Below are 14,624 nucleotides of genomic sequence, written 5' to 3'. Positions count from 1 at the left end.
TACCAAGGAGAGAGGGGAGAATTATCTTCTGCTAAGAACCTCTGACTTAACTCAAAGGAATAAATCTCTAATGGTGGGATTTCAATAAATTATGTTAAGAAATATATTGGGGACAGAAAGATCCTTTTATTGCCTCTCGAATAATACCCACGAGCAATTTCCCACATTTCCTACTCTTTCTTTGTCTTTAAATTTTTTTTTTAAATTTCAACTACAGTTGACATTCACTGCTATATTAGTTTCAGGTGTACAGCATAGTGGTTAGACATCTATAACTTACAAAGTGATCCCCCCGATAAGTCTAGTGCCCATCTGACACCAGACATAGTTATTACAATATTACTGATTGTATTTCCTGTGCTGTACTTTACATCCCCACGGCTATTTTGTAGCTGCCAGTTTGTACTTCTTAATCCCTTCACCTTTTTCATCCAGTTCCTACTCTTAACTGGAGGAAAAGTGAGCACGTTCTGTCTGTACCCCTCATCCTTACACAGAATAAAAATTTGTTAAACATGGCAAAATGGAACTTTGGTGACTACTTCCTTTAAGATGACTTTTTCTCCCAAGTGGCAGAATGAGCACAGTTGATTTTGTCTCTTCTGTGTGAGGTATAGAGTTTGACATTTTTTCTCAATAGGTTTTTGTTTTTTTGTTTACAAAAGGCGAAAGGGCAATGCTCTCCCAATTACCTGAGCCTGCAGGACCCACTGGTTTCTCTCACGTTACCAAGAGCTCCCCCGTGTGGTAGTTTCTGAGATAACCTGGGTGCCCTTGTCTTTGCTCTCCAATTTATTCCAGGTGTCGATTTCAGGTAGGAGGCAGGCATGGTGTGAGGGGTTTGTTGGGTACCAGGCCTGACAACAGCAGAGTGTTACCCCGCCCGATTCTAGTTAACCCTTTAACTATATTTAATTTCTTATCCAGAAGAAACTGGTAATGGGAGAATGAGAGGAACCAAACCAAGCTCTCTGGTGTAGCTATGGGAGGGGGTGTGCCTTCCTCACGTAACTTGCCTTTTGCCTCCCAGCACTCTTACCCCTGAAGGTGGAGCTTACGCAGCACTTCCTGGTGCCTGCCCACGGAACTCCTGGCGTTCTGCAAACAAATGCATTAGCAAAAAGCTGGGTTTGTTCGCTGCAGGACTTCTTAGGGCCTTTACAATGCGAATGGACACTGTGAAGCTCCAAAGAAGTAGCTATGGTGCGCAGACTTTTCTTAACTCTTAAACACGGAACCTCACTTACAAGGGATACATACAGACGGGGGTGCTGTGGACTGCACAGGGAAAACTGGCCTGGTTTGTGGCTGGTGAGGAACCTGGAGTAACGAGCCGTGGCAGGGGAGAAACAAGTTCAGCAAGTTGGGATGCAGTTCCCGTGGCCTCCTTGCTGAGTAAATGGGCAAAGCCTTCCTTCTTTTCCTGTCAGCCTGAATTTTTAACTATTTGGTCCCAAATACTTCTATTCGCCTCTGGTTTTCTGAAGGGCTTTAAATGGACAAGTGCATATCAAACACAGCACCAGAGATTTCTTTAGTGCTTCTTGTGTACAATGTTTGCCTTCTCTGTAAGCCATCATGTCATTTTCTGTTCCTAAAGTGATGCTGGCTTAGCCAGCTTGGAGCAGAGACTGCCAAGTCCTTGCTGCCTAGAAGGAGGGACGTGGGGAGGAAGCTTTTCTCCTTCCCCACTTCTCATTCTGATGAAACAATGGCTCCATTCTAGATGTGCCATGGAAAGAAAATGCTCAGCCCAGCTCTCAGAAACACCCAGAGTAAACCTGAGTTGACCTGGTAATGTGCTGGTAGTGCCTGCCTGGCAGTCAGTGGAGAAGGGGCGCTCCTAGTCTGTTTTGGAAAGCCCCACTTATGCATCTATTCCCAGGGGTTTGGGGATAAAAGATCCTGGAGGCTATTCCAGCTTATGAAGACCTTGACTTCTCAAGGGCCTGAAGATCGCCAGGAGTGTGTATGAGGACGGGAGGGTATTGTGGATGTTATCGTGACTGACCCTGATTGAGTACTGGCTGTTAACAGGACTAGGTTTCTAGAAAATGGCCTCTGGCCAAAGGGGATCCACTCCCCCCTCTTTCCCATGAACAGCACCTCCTCACCCTCTTGCCCGCTAGCAGACTGTAGCCATTGATTCGGTGACCTGAGAGTACAGGATGCCATTGCCTTGCATGGGCTCAGACTGAAGCCAGGCTCCAGCTGGGTGGACCTGCCTGCTTACTTAGCTCTCTCCCCTGCCCGCCCTGCTTCCCTTGTACTTAGTGTTGCCAGATCTGGCAAGTAAAAATAGTGATGCCCAGTCCCATCTAAATTTTAGATCATCAGTGAATAACTTTGGTATAAGGATGTCCCGTGAAACAGTCGGGCCATACTTATGCTAAAGTTATCTGTTGAATATCTGAAATCGGAATTGAACTGGGTATCCCATAGTTTTACCTGGAGACTCTGCTTGTACCCCTTCACCTGAGAGCATGCCCGCAACAGATCATTGGAGCAGAAGCCCCAGTCTCAAGCTCTGTTTCAGGAACTTCCTAGGAAAGTGGGGGGTGGGAGGGCAGGAAAGGAGCAGACACCATCTGAGCCACTCGGGACCCTTTCTTCACAGCTACCCGGTGAGTGGCCTGTGAGCCGCTTCTCTGGCAAGAACTGTGGGGATCCAGATGCAGCAGGCAGTTCCCAGAGGCAAAACAGGACAGTGGCCACTTGATCTCCCCAGAGCAGAACTCAGCTTTCCTGGGCCTGACCTACTTAGGTGTGAGGTCTCGGAGGGAGCAGATGCCCACTGACTTTATTTTACTTAAATGATGCTTCCAGGAACTGTACCACTAACGTTCGTCACCTCACTGTCCTGAGTCCTAGCAGCAATGATTTGGCGCCACTTCCTCATCTCTCAACACAATAACCCTTTGGTTTTACGTGGCTGCGTCAGAGAGCACCACAGCTCTCTTAGTGCACTTGTGAAGTTGACCTAGACCTGTGAAATTGACCTAGACCTGTGTCTGGCCGTATAAAACTGACTCATTTGAGAGTCTTACATATTTTAAATGATTCATTGCAGTGCACTATTTTCTAGTGTACGGTGATGATTTCAAAACTCTAATCTGCAAGTAAAGCTGGTGATCTTGTTATAAATGCAGGTTCTGACCCAGGTGGTGTGTGGCGGGGCTTCAGATTCTGCTTTTCTGACAGCTCTCAGGTGATGCCAGATAGAGATATATTATCCTCTTTTTACAGATGAAAAACCAGCCCCGATGGGCACGCAAGTGGCTCACAGAAAAGCTGGGAGTTGGACCCACATGGTCTAGCCCCAGAGCCCATATGCTTTTCCACTAAATCAAGTGAATGGGAAAGCTGATTAAAAGTAAGTGAACTGGAGAGCTACTAACCCCCACTGCATGAGCCTGGATGTCATTTAACTTGTTTACATCACTGTGAGATGGAGCCATAACCGTGACCCCCTCCCAGAGCTATTGAAGGGCGCCATGGCATAATGCATGTTAAGTGCTTAGCACTGAACCTGTCTGAGTAAACACCTAATATCTAGTACCTGTTATTATTAATCTAACCTCAGACACTTGTCCTCATGGAAGCGAGGCAGTGCACCGTGAAGAACTGGCCGCAGTCACATGGGTTGGCAGCTGGACCCGGATCAGGCATGGAGTATATGGAACACATCCCTTCTTACTGTCCACTTTTACTCATCGCCTTGTAGCAGCTTCTGTTTCTTTAGGATAGAACTTACATGATGGTGTTCTGGTCCTGCTACTTCTGGAAGTCTGTGTGGGCATGCTGCAGCTGGCACCTATGAAACACGGATAAAGGCTTCTAATGGGAGGCAGCGTTACACTTTAAGGCTCAAATGTAGCCACAACAATCCCTGCGCCATCTAAAGGCATGTCGTCGCTGGGGCAATGAAGGGGAGCATCAAGCCCTTGTGGGGATGATCAGTGCAGACAGTGTACCAGACAATTCAGCCCAAGCCTAAGGTTGATAACTTAATGTCTTCATTACCTGCGTCCTTAAGGCAGCTCCCCTGTCACTCAGCTTTTACATAGACTGAGTCTCCCTGGGGGAGCTGTAAATTGCCATACATTTAATATATCCCAGCAGCAGGGCCTTACCTGTGTCCACCCTGAACACGGGTCCCTGTGTTCTCATCACCTTTGTGGAATAACTGGGTCTCGGAATAGCACTGGTCCCCAGGAGGCAAATACTTAAATCTTCCAAAAGTAAGAAAAGCGCTGTGTAGGTGGAAGGCTCAGTCTTTATTTTTAGCTGTGAGTGATATGTAAAATTATGGTTCTAGAATATGATTCCTTAGGATTTGGAACAGAGTGAGGCTTATTCTCATTTTAGTATAAAATAAGTTATTATTCATAACAACCAAGGCAGTGGTCATTTAAAACCCTTTTCTAGGTGTACCCAATAATGCTCCTTTCTAGAACAAGACTGTATAATAGAACTTGCTGAAATAATGGAAATATTCTGTGTCTGCTCTCTGGGTAGGTAGTAGCCCAATGTGGCTCTTGAGCGCTTGAAATGTGGTTTGCGTGACTAAGGACTAAATTTTTATTCCAATTAAATATTTTGGTAGCCGTCCATGGCGAGTGGCTACTGTCCTGCAATAGCACATTTCTAGAGAAAGAATTTTGTGCATCAAAACCTCGGGAGGCTTACGGTTAGCATTTGGAATGCTAACCGTACGATTAGGAGTTTGGAATCGGCACGTAAAATCTAAAATACTGGCCAGCCAGCAAGCCATTTCCTACTTGTCCATGCCCTCCATGAGAGGTTAGTTTCCAAGGAGGATAATGTAGTGAATGAAATGTCTTTTACTTGCCTAGCAGGAAGAATTAGTTGTTTTAGTTCAGAGGATCTTGCACAAGTCTGCGAGTTGTACAATGCAACGCACTGTCCTGTGACTCTGAGGGAAGGTAGAGGAGACCGTGCTCAGTGTGGGCGGAGGAATGACCTGCATCCTTCAGGGCAGGTGCTGTGCTTCGCCCCCTCTTCATTTCCTCCATCTTTCCTCTCCCACTTCCCTACCCCAGGCTATGATTTAGTCCCCCCCGGGGAAGCCTTGGAAATTGCTTATTTTCTGGTAGAAATGTTAGTAATCATGTAATATAGATTACTCTGAGCCCCCTTTAGGTGTGAAGAAATGTCTTTATTTCCTTTAACCCACATTGCCAAGCTGGTCAGGAGTTGAATCTTGGGTACTTTGGTGGGCAGCCTGGGAGGCAGCCTCTTGGGTGCCGCACTCAGGCCATCTCCTCTGAGACCTTGCTGCTCCTGGGGTGCAGCCAGGGAGCTGGGCAGGGATCCTCGAGCTGCAAAGGGGCCTCTCTTCCGTCACAGCTTCCCCTTTCCACCAGGGTGACCCCTCAGTAAGCTCAGGTTTACTGAACCACAGAGTGACAGCAAAGTGGTCTTTGGGTCCCTGAGGAGGAAACAAAATAGCCTGACCTCCCTCTTCAAATTGAGGAGGGAAAAAAATTCAGAGAACAAAACCCCAAAGAGCCCGGCTCTAAGTGCTCGACAGCCACACGTGGCCAGTGCCACCGTATTGGGCGGCATAAACATAAGATATTTCTATCACCGCAGCAAGCTCTGTCCATCAGTGCTGGTCTAGACCAAGCCCTGTGCATCCACCCATTTAATTTTTGCAGCATACCAGCTGGTTAAGTAGTAGCAGCATTCTCATTTTAGTGAGGGGATCGAAGGCCCAGAGAGGCTTAAGGTCAACCAGGTACCCGGTGGCCAAGCTGAGGTTTTCAATCCACGTCCCTCCGACTTTTAATCATGTATTACCTCGGAGCTTAAGAGGCTACTCTCTGCAACAATCGTGTGTGGCTATCTTAAGACCGTGTTAAAGAAGAACGTCGAGAATATCCCGTGAGAACACCGCGATTAGAACAGGTAGATAGTATTTAATAACAGGAGGAGGAATGGCTTCTTATCTTCAAGTGGCAGGTGTATGTGAGAACAGGCATTTTTGCCTCGTTAGCTTCCAGTCTCAGCACCAGAGAGATGTGGGAAGCTCTGTGGTACGTCCTGGTTGCCTTAAATAACCGCAGATAAAGCCCAGACTTCCCAAACAACGGTGTGATTGTTTGCCTCTCTGCTTTTTAGAACAATGTCAGTTATCCAGCAAGTGGAAGCCTAATTGTGACAAGATTCAGGTCTCATCAGTTTGGTGCTATAACAGGGACCTGTCTGGACCTGAATCACATCCTCCCCACGCTGCCCCACCCACACTCACCCGCAACCCCTATCCTAGGCCCTCCCAGCAGCCTCAGCTCCCAAGTCTTGCTGATTGGAATTAGAGCTCTAGGCCCCAGTGGGCAGCATAGGACCCCAAGTGGAAAGGGAAGGAGGCCTGTGTGCATTTCCCTGTTCTCTAGGACATAGAGGGGGTCTGAACAGATAGCCTGCTTCTCCCAAGACCCATGGCTCATTCATGGAAAGCACAGGTCTAAATAGGAAACCTGCTGAGAGAAAGCAGAAAGGAACAAAGGAAGACTAAGAAGAGGAGATTAAAGATTGTCTTTTTTGATTCATCCCCACCCCCTCTTCTGCTTTGTAGGCTACACATTGGATTATACTGGAAGCATTTAAAAAGATTTAACTCTTGTTAAGATGCCACAAAGCCACGTAAGCAAAACTTTGCTTAGACGTGGGGTTCTCAAAGGGCAAATGCAAGTGAGGATCTGTTTTGTTAAGAAACCCCAAATCCATGCTTTTAATGAATGGAATTCTTAAAAAATATTTGCATAGTATTCTTCAATTTACAAAGTACCGTTCATGCATTATGTCATTATCAGCCCTGGTAGATGTGTGGGATTATTACCACTACCATAGAGGCTAAGCAGACTAGAAGGTCATGGGATTTCGAGTTGAACTGACCCAGGTTCAGATCCCATCTGTGCTATAATCAGTGTGACCTTGAATAAGACACTTAACCTTTCTCTGTCCGTTTCCTCTGAGGTTAGGTAACATTTGTCAAGGCCGATTGCCACCAACATATACAAAATCATCCAAGAGCATCTGGAGGAAGAAAAAATGGGGGAAATTAATGAGAAGCAGTCAGGGATCAGTAACGAAAATTTAGGTCAAGTTCAAGCCTGGAACGAAGGATCAAAGAAGAATTGTAATCCTGTAGTCTGTGTCCAACACATAAGCAAGTGGCTGAGTGTGGCAGATACATCCTAAGGTGACCCCCAATGAGTCGCACCCTTGTATATCCCCTCCTCTTGAGGGCAGATGGAACCTGTGACTGACTTCTAACCAATGGAAGATGGCAAAGGCTATTGCTTGGGTTACATTACATGGTGAAGGTGATATCCATGGATATAACTCTCTTGATTGGGTAACTTAGCAGCCTGGAGAGGGAGACTCTCCCTTAGTATCTTTGAAGTAGTAAGCTGCCATGTTGTGAGATGTCCACATGACGGGGAACTGTGGGTGACCTCTACGAGCTGAGAGAGGCCCCCAGTAAAACTCCAGGACTCTGAGTCCTAAGGCCGTCAGGAGATGGTTTCTGCTGACAACTTGAGTGAACTCAGATGCAGATTCTTCTTTAGTCAGGTCTCCGGATGAGAACCCAGACCAGCTGACAGCTTGATTGTAGCGTCTGAGACCCTGAGCGGAAGGAAGACCCAGGCAAGCCGTACCCAGAAACTAGGAGATGACAAATGGTATTGTTTAAGCCACTACACTTGTGGCAATTTGTTATGTAGCCACAGAAAACTAATAACACAATGAGGTTTGGGAGAGATTCCCACCAGCTGCCTGAGGGGGACACTAAAATCTAGCTACTCAAGGCCCCATGTGGAAGGCAGCCCAGGAGCCTGGCCTGGCCACCCACAGTTGTATGCGGCAGGGATACAGCGTTGCCTTTGCAAGAGAGTGACCGGAGCCTCCATCCTTAGCTCTAGGCAGATGTGATTCTTAAACCATACTATCTCAAAGCCAGTTGCTGCTGATGTCCTGACCACCACCTGCCCACTGGCTGACAGAGATGGCCAAGCTCATTAGGAGCAACGGCACAAAGGCCAGGTGGGGGTGAAAGGAGTTGATATACACATGCCTCTGCCTTTGAGCCTGGAGGAGCTCAGTTATACATTACTCTGGGCTTGCTGGGTAGACCAGGGCAGAAAAACCAGGGAGCTGGTCTTACTTCCAACTATGACAGTTTATTCAACGAATATGTGACTTGTTGTTTATCAGTCAGGAGAGATTTCTAATTTAGATTCAGATCCATAAGTAGAATCTCTCTGTCATCTCATAGGTCACAAGTTCACACAGCCATCTGTCTGGGTCTCCACCAAGATGGGTGACCTATTGGGCAGAGGTGTGCAGAGCTCTCCAGACAGGTGCAGGGATGCCCAGATGCTACAAGTGACACAGGTTCATAGTTCTGCTATCTAATTGTATTATCATGTTTGAGCTCATGGCTACGTGTGTTTGAGCCCTGTTCCCGCATCTCACCCAGACAGAAGCCCCTCAACAGCTACAGCCTGAACACGATGGAGTTTTAGCTTATCTTTGATAAGTACCAGAGCAGTGTAACGTGAGCTGCATGAATATTTCCCTCCTTGAGCTATCAACAGACTGTACTTCGCCTCCATAGCAGCCCTTGCTGGCCACACAGGAAGCTGGCTCTTACTGGTTTCCCATAGAAACTAACAGGATTAGAATTGGGACCTTTAGACTATAAATAAAGCTATAATTCTCAACCTTGGATGCACATTAGAATGTCCTAGTCTATCTCAGATGAGTAATATCAGAATCTCTGGGGATAGTAACTATGCATCAGTATTTTTTTTAATTCCCCAGATCATTCCAAGGTATAGCCAAGGGTGAGAACCACTGAAGTAAAGGGTCTTTTCTAAATTGTCCCTAGCATGTAGGCCTAAAGTTGACTGATTCTAGGAATCATATATATTTGAATATATAAATTTATATGTATACATGTACGTATATATAATACACACAGATACTCTTTGAAAGGAAAGATATATAGATAGATCTATCTATATTGATACACAGATTGTAATATATATAAAATCTCCCTTTGAAGTAATATGAAATGAATTTCGCATCTCATAACTCTTCATATTACCCTTTTGAGCTTAAACAATAAAACAAATCATTCATTGGTGACCATTGGGTTTATATACTTATCTCTTGCTTTTGGAGTTGACTCTTGACATACGGCCAAAGAGATAGGTACTTTCTAATAAGTCCTCCAAAACTATACTTTCTCAATGTTTCTCTTTGCCATCAGCACTATCATAGCTCCAGGCTCAAACCCATGGTCTACATGCTGCTCTGGCATTACCTGGCTCTCTGGAGCACTCAGCCAGCCCCCAGGCCTAGGCCTCTTGAGAGTCTGTATGGCTTTTATCCGGGGGGTGTGGGAAGTAGTGCCGAGACTTCCAGCCCTAATTTTGCCCCTTAACCATCTCTGTAGCAAAACCGCCAACTTAAACCTAAAGAATGAAGGCTTCCCTCCAGACCTACGGAGTCATCATCCTTGGGGTTGGAGACTAGAGAGTACAATGAACATCAGACTTTGCAAAAACTCAAAAACCTATCTCTTAAACATTTTAGAATTACATAGGTTCAGTTCTATCATTAGACCCAAGACATGGATTCCATATTGTCACATTCCCCTTTGCTGGTTTTTATAAGAAGGTTAGGTGTTAGAAGGGGCATTGGAAATTAACATACTAAATGAAAATCTTGTGCATCTTCTCAGATTCCCTTGAATGTCTCTTTCTTGTTTGTCACCTCACCCATCTCGAATTACTCTTCCACATCTAGAGGAAATGCAACAATTCGGAGTATGGACTGTGGTTTTCTGAGAGGCCAGCGAGAAGCTAGAAGCTGGACACAGGAGACGGAGAGCCCCTCCCATTCCCTCCCTTCCAAGGATTGCTCTGAGTTGCCCCTGCAAACCTTCCAGGACAAACCCCATGTTCCCAGTGAACATACTCGCTTAATAACTTGCCGTGATCAAGTGCAGCAGTCACACTAATGTGAACTTAGGTGTGTATTTATGAGGCTTTGAGAAGCTGGTCTGATACCTCAATAAAGAGACACGGATGCTAAGTCTCTCATCCCAAAAATCTCAATAATCTCTAAGCCTCAAAAGATAGTTTCAATGTGTCCTGAATCTACTAAAGGTATTCCCACCTACATGGTGTCTCTCTCAGTATCTTTCGTTGGTGGTGGTTTATTTATTTATTTTATTTTATTTTTATTTTTATTTTTGGCAAGTAGCCTGTTCTTCGATTAGCCAGAAACAAACTTTTTTTTTTTAAAGTAGTTACCTCTAATAATTCATATATTCAACGTGCAAATATATTAACCAGAATTGGCCTCTATGTTGTGAGCTCACTGAAAAGTCACTGATCCGTCTATTCCTGATGTAATATCTAACACCTTAATGAGGTAAAATATCTAGTGTAAGGCAAAATTATTTTTAAAACTCTGCCTTGTAGAAAGATGCAAGGTGTAGACAGACCACCCTATGAAATGTCATAGATTGTCAGCATCTTCAGATGGCAGCAGACTTTTTTTTTACCTCATTACCCACTATTAGTTTATTTATACATTCTGAGATGGGAGTTTTTTTCCTCAAACAATAAGACAGCTGGGGATCCATAAGAGCAGGCTTTGCAGCTCTTGCTTTGGGTGAGATTCCTTTGCATTGTTTTCCTCACGACATTCTAGGAGGGTTTTCAGACATTCTCACAGAATGTGGTAGCTCTGGGGAACCCACTTCCTCCAAACCACACTTAGAAACAGTAAATGCAGTGGAGGCTGAGTAGGAGCAGAGACCACCGGTTGGGCCTTGTCACTATGTCAGGCGTTGAGCTGTGTGGGAGGGGGGAGTGCCAGCTGCGTTCAGGAGGAAATCCTGATTTAGAAGTTTGAAGAAAGAAAGAGGAAGGAAAATAGACTCTTTAGGATTTCTGATCCAATTTAACGATGAAGGGAGGACTAGGGAAATAATTTCATAGTCCAGTGAATTTCTGGTAGTAGTCTGACCCTATTCTTGCAGCCAAAAAGGCTTTTTAATATATTTTTTTCTTATAAGTAAGAAATTGTGTGGGAGAAAGGTGGTTTTATGTTTTTTGGTTAATATTTTTATTTTTGGATTATTTTAGACTTGAGATGCAAAAAATAGTACAGAGAGTTGCTGTGTAGGCTTCACCCACTCCCCGCCAGCCCTCCGACCATGTAGCATCTTACATAACCATAGACCGTTTATGTAAACCAAGAAGTCAACCCTGGAACAATATAGTAAACTAGAGATTTTATTTGGAGTGTTTACCTACAACTATTATTTTTTCTATTCAGGATCCCACATTTTGTTCAGTTGTCATTTCTCCTTAGCTTTTCCCCACCATGGCAATTTCTCTGTCCTTGTTTCTAGAGCCCAAGATGCTTTGGAAGAGCACTGGTCAGTTATTTTACAGAATGCCCCTCGATTTGGGTTTCTGTGATGTTTGCCCATGATGAGATTAAGGTTGTGTGGTTTGGGAGAAGGTTGCCCTTCTCAGGGTACCGCATCAGAGTATATAATTTTGATAGGTGCCACTTGGTGATGTTAATCCTGATCACTTAGCTAAACTGGTGTTTTCTGGGATTCTCCACCAAAACTTACTGTTTTCTTCTTATTAAACATTTGAGAAAAGATACTTTGGACTCCATGAGTCTCCCATTTCTGCTTAAACACTTGCTCCTTGATTTTAGCATCCTTTAGAGGATTTGCTTTTGGCAATTACTGTGATTGTCTCTAGTGGTGGTTTTCCACTTCCTTCATCCGTCTACATTTGTTAATTGAAATTCTTCTGTAAGAAACACAAGTCACTTCTCCCTCATTTATTTATTCAATTATTTATATAGGCATGGACTCATAGATATTTATTTTATTCTTCGGGTTATAATCCAATCCCATCATTTATTTTGTTGCTCAGGTGGCTCTGACTTTGGCCTTTGGGAATTCTTTCAAGTGGCTCCTGTGCCCCTTTGATATGTTCCCATCTCTTAATTTATATTTTAGTGCTTCCTTACTTTCTGGCACCACAAGATACTCCGGGCCCACCTTATATTTTTTCTGCTCCAACCCTAGAATGAACCATTTCTCCACAGAGCTGTGGTTCCAATTGTTGGAGACTGGTGTTAGAAACTAAGATCTGGCCAACAGATGTACTCATTGCTCCCGGGGTGTCACTGCCTCTAGCCTGCCTCAGTAGGTAGAATAAGGCAGTACGCGTATATGTACTAACTCACAACTATACACAACTCTTTTAATTTCCGTTATCTATTTATCTGTATATGTGTATCTTTTAAGACACAAGTCAATATTGATTATGTCTAACTCCAATCCAGCACCTGAGAGTTCATTCAAGCCTTCCTTCTTTCCTTATATGTAACTTCTTTTTCCAATAGTGAGAAATTGGCTGTAGTCATTTGCAATATGTTTACTTATTTGTTCCTCTCCAGTGTGCAAATATATTTCAAAATTCTTAATTCTTGCCTTTGTAAGAAACAAGTATACCAAATAGAGTACAGTGTGTGTGTGTGTGTGTGTGTGTGTGTGTGTGTGTGTGTAGTTATTTTTTGACTTTACCCTCACGGTATCCAATTAAAACTTTTCCAAAGTAGGTGATATTGTTGGTGATATTGATGATGCTTTTCCAAGTGCATTTCCACCAGCAGTCTGTGAGAGTTCCAATTGCTCTGCATCTTTGCCAGTACTTGGTATTGCCAGATTTTTTAGGCAAAAATTACTTAGCTTCTTTTCCTTATCTGTAAAACAGAGTTAATAATAGTACCTCTCTCATTCAGTTGTGTGAGAGTTAAGTGAATCAGTATGTGTAAAGCTTTCAGAATAGGGTTGTCAGATAAAACACAGGGCACCCAGTTAAATTTGAATTTTAGATAAATATATTTTCAGTATAAATACATTCCACATAATATTTGAGATATCCTTATACTAAATTCTAATTTAGCAAATAAAAATACCGAAAGCCCAGTTAAATTTGAATTTCAGATAAACAATAATTTTTTTAGTATAAATATATCCAAAATATTATTTACTTGTTTAGAGGCAACTTGTTCTCAGGCCTCAGATTTGTCCCAGGAGGATGGAGACATGGAAGAGATTTAAAGTTTCTTGGGTTTCTTGGGTGCGCTTGAACTGTATCTCCTCGTAAGGTATTTGTTTCAATAAAATTTGAATTGAAGTTGAATATACATACAAAAACCACCACGGCACAGCTAGATGCATTTTCACACAGTCAATATACCCAGGGACCTGGCATCAGATCGAGAAACAGTACATTACTAACTCACTGTCTTGACGTTTAACATTGTAGCCTAGTCTGGGGCTGGCTGGCTTTAAAGAAAATCTAAGATACTGCTTTTTTCACCCCAGCAGATTACTTGGGAATTTCCTGAGGGTTTTCTCTCAAAGTGACTTCCTTGGGACTTTCTGCTTGAAAGTAGGTCATTATCCTTTTGAATAAAATTGGCAAATGGAAACAAGTCTGAGCTAAGGAAAGAGATCTTATAAATAAAGGGTCTTCTGGAACGCTGTCAGGTGCTTAATTGATTGGAAGAACCTATAATTACATTCCCTCTTAAGTCTTTTTCAAATTCCAGTTAATAACAGCAAATACTTTCATAGCACTAACCATGTGCCAGATGTTTGAAGCCCTTTACATATGTCAACTCATGAAATCTTTACAACGTGAGGCAGGTGTTATTCCCATCCCCAGTTTTCAGTTGAGAAAATCAAGGCACAGAGAGGTAAAGCAACTTGCTCAAAGATACCACAGCCAGCAAGTGGCAGGCATCTGAACCCAGGCAGTTTAGCTCCAGAATCTACACTTATAAACAACAAACTGTACAGCCTCCAAGATTTGGTGGGATTCCATCTCACAGCTCTGTCCTCTAAGCTAGAAATAATCATTTTACTTTTCTGAAATATGTTTTGCATTGTTTTTAACCATTGGTCCAACAAGTGAGTTTCACCTTTCCTCATATTGTGAGTTGGCCTCAGCTTGGCCTGAGGCTGATGGTAGCAAAGAGCACCCAGTCAGATGCTGGTGTCTAGGGTACAAAGCGAGTGAATCCAAGAACGGCCATCCACACAGCATCAGGGGACAAAGAGGAAGACGTGTGGGTAATGATCTGAGTCAGAGGTCTCCAAACTTACCGAATTGGGGATTGTAGCTAATGGAGCACTGATTTCTCATTGCAGGTGATAAATCTTCCTAATGGCACCTCAAACACATTGTTCTAAATTTAAATATTTTAATATTAATTTATTCTAATGCCACCTCAAGTAGATAATGACAACACCATCAGCTAAATTAAAAAGAGAAAAGAAAGATCATAGGTAAATCCTTGCAAATTCTCTACTCTGGGAGTTAATATAGAGGAGAGAATTAATATAGAGGAAAGTAAAATATATTTCATCAAAATGCAATTCTTTTTCGGTTGGGTAAAACGATACTCAAAATCGTAAGTATAAATGACTGTTAAGTTTTGAGTAGTTTGAGGAAAGCAATGACATAGCTGGCTATTTCTCT

This window comes from Pteropus medius, unplaced genomic scaffold (assembly GCF_902729225.1).
Source record: "Pteropus medius unplaced genomic scaffold, Ma_sr-lr_union100, whole genome shotgun sequence".
Taxonomy (NCBI): domain Eukaryota; kingdom Metazoa; phylum Chordata; class Mammalia; order Chiroptera; family Pteropodidae; genus Pteropus; species Pteropus medius.
The sequence above is the reverse complement of the archived record's forward strand: the minus strand, read 5'-3'. Positions refer to the sequence as shown.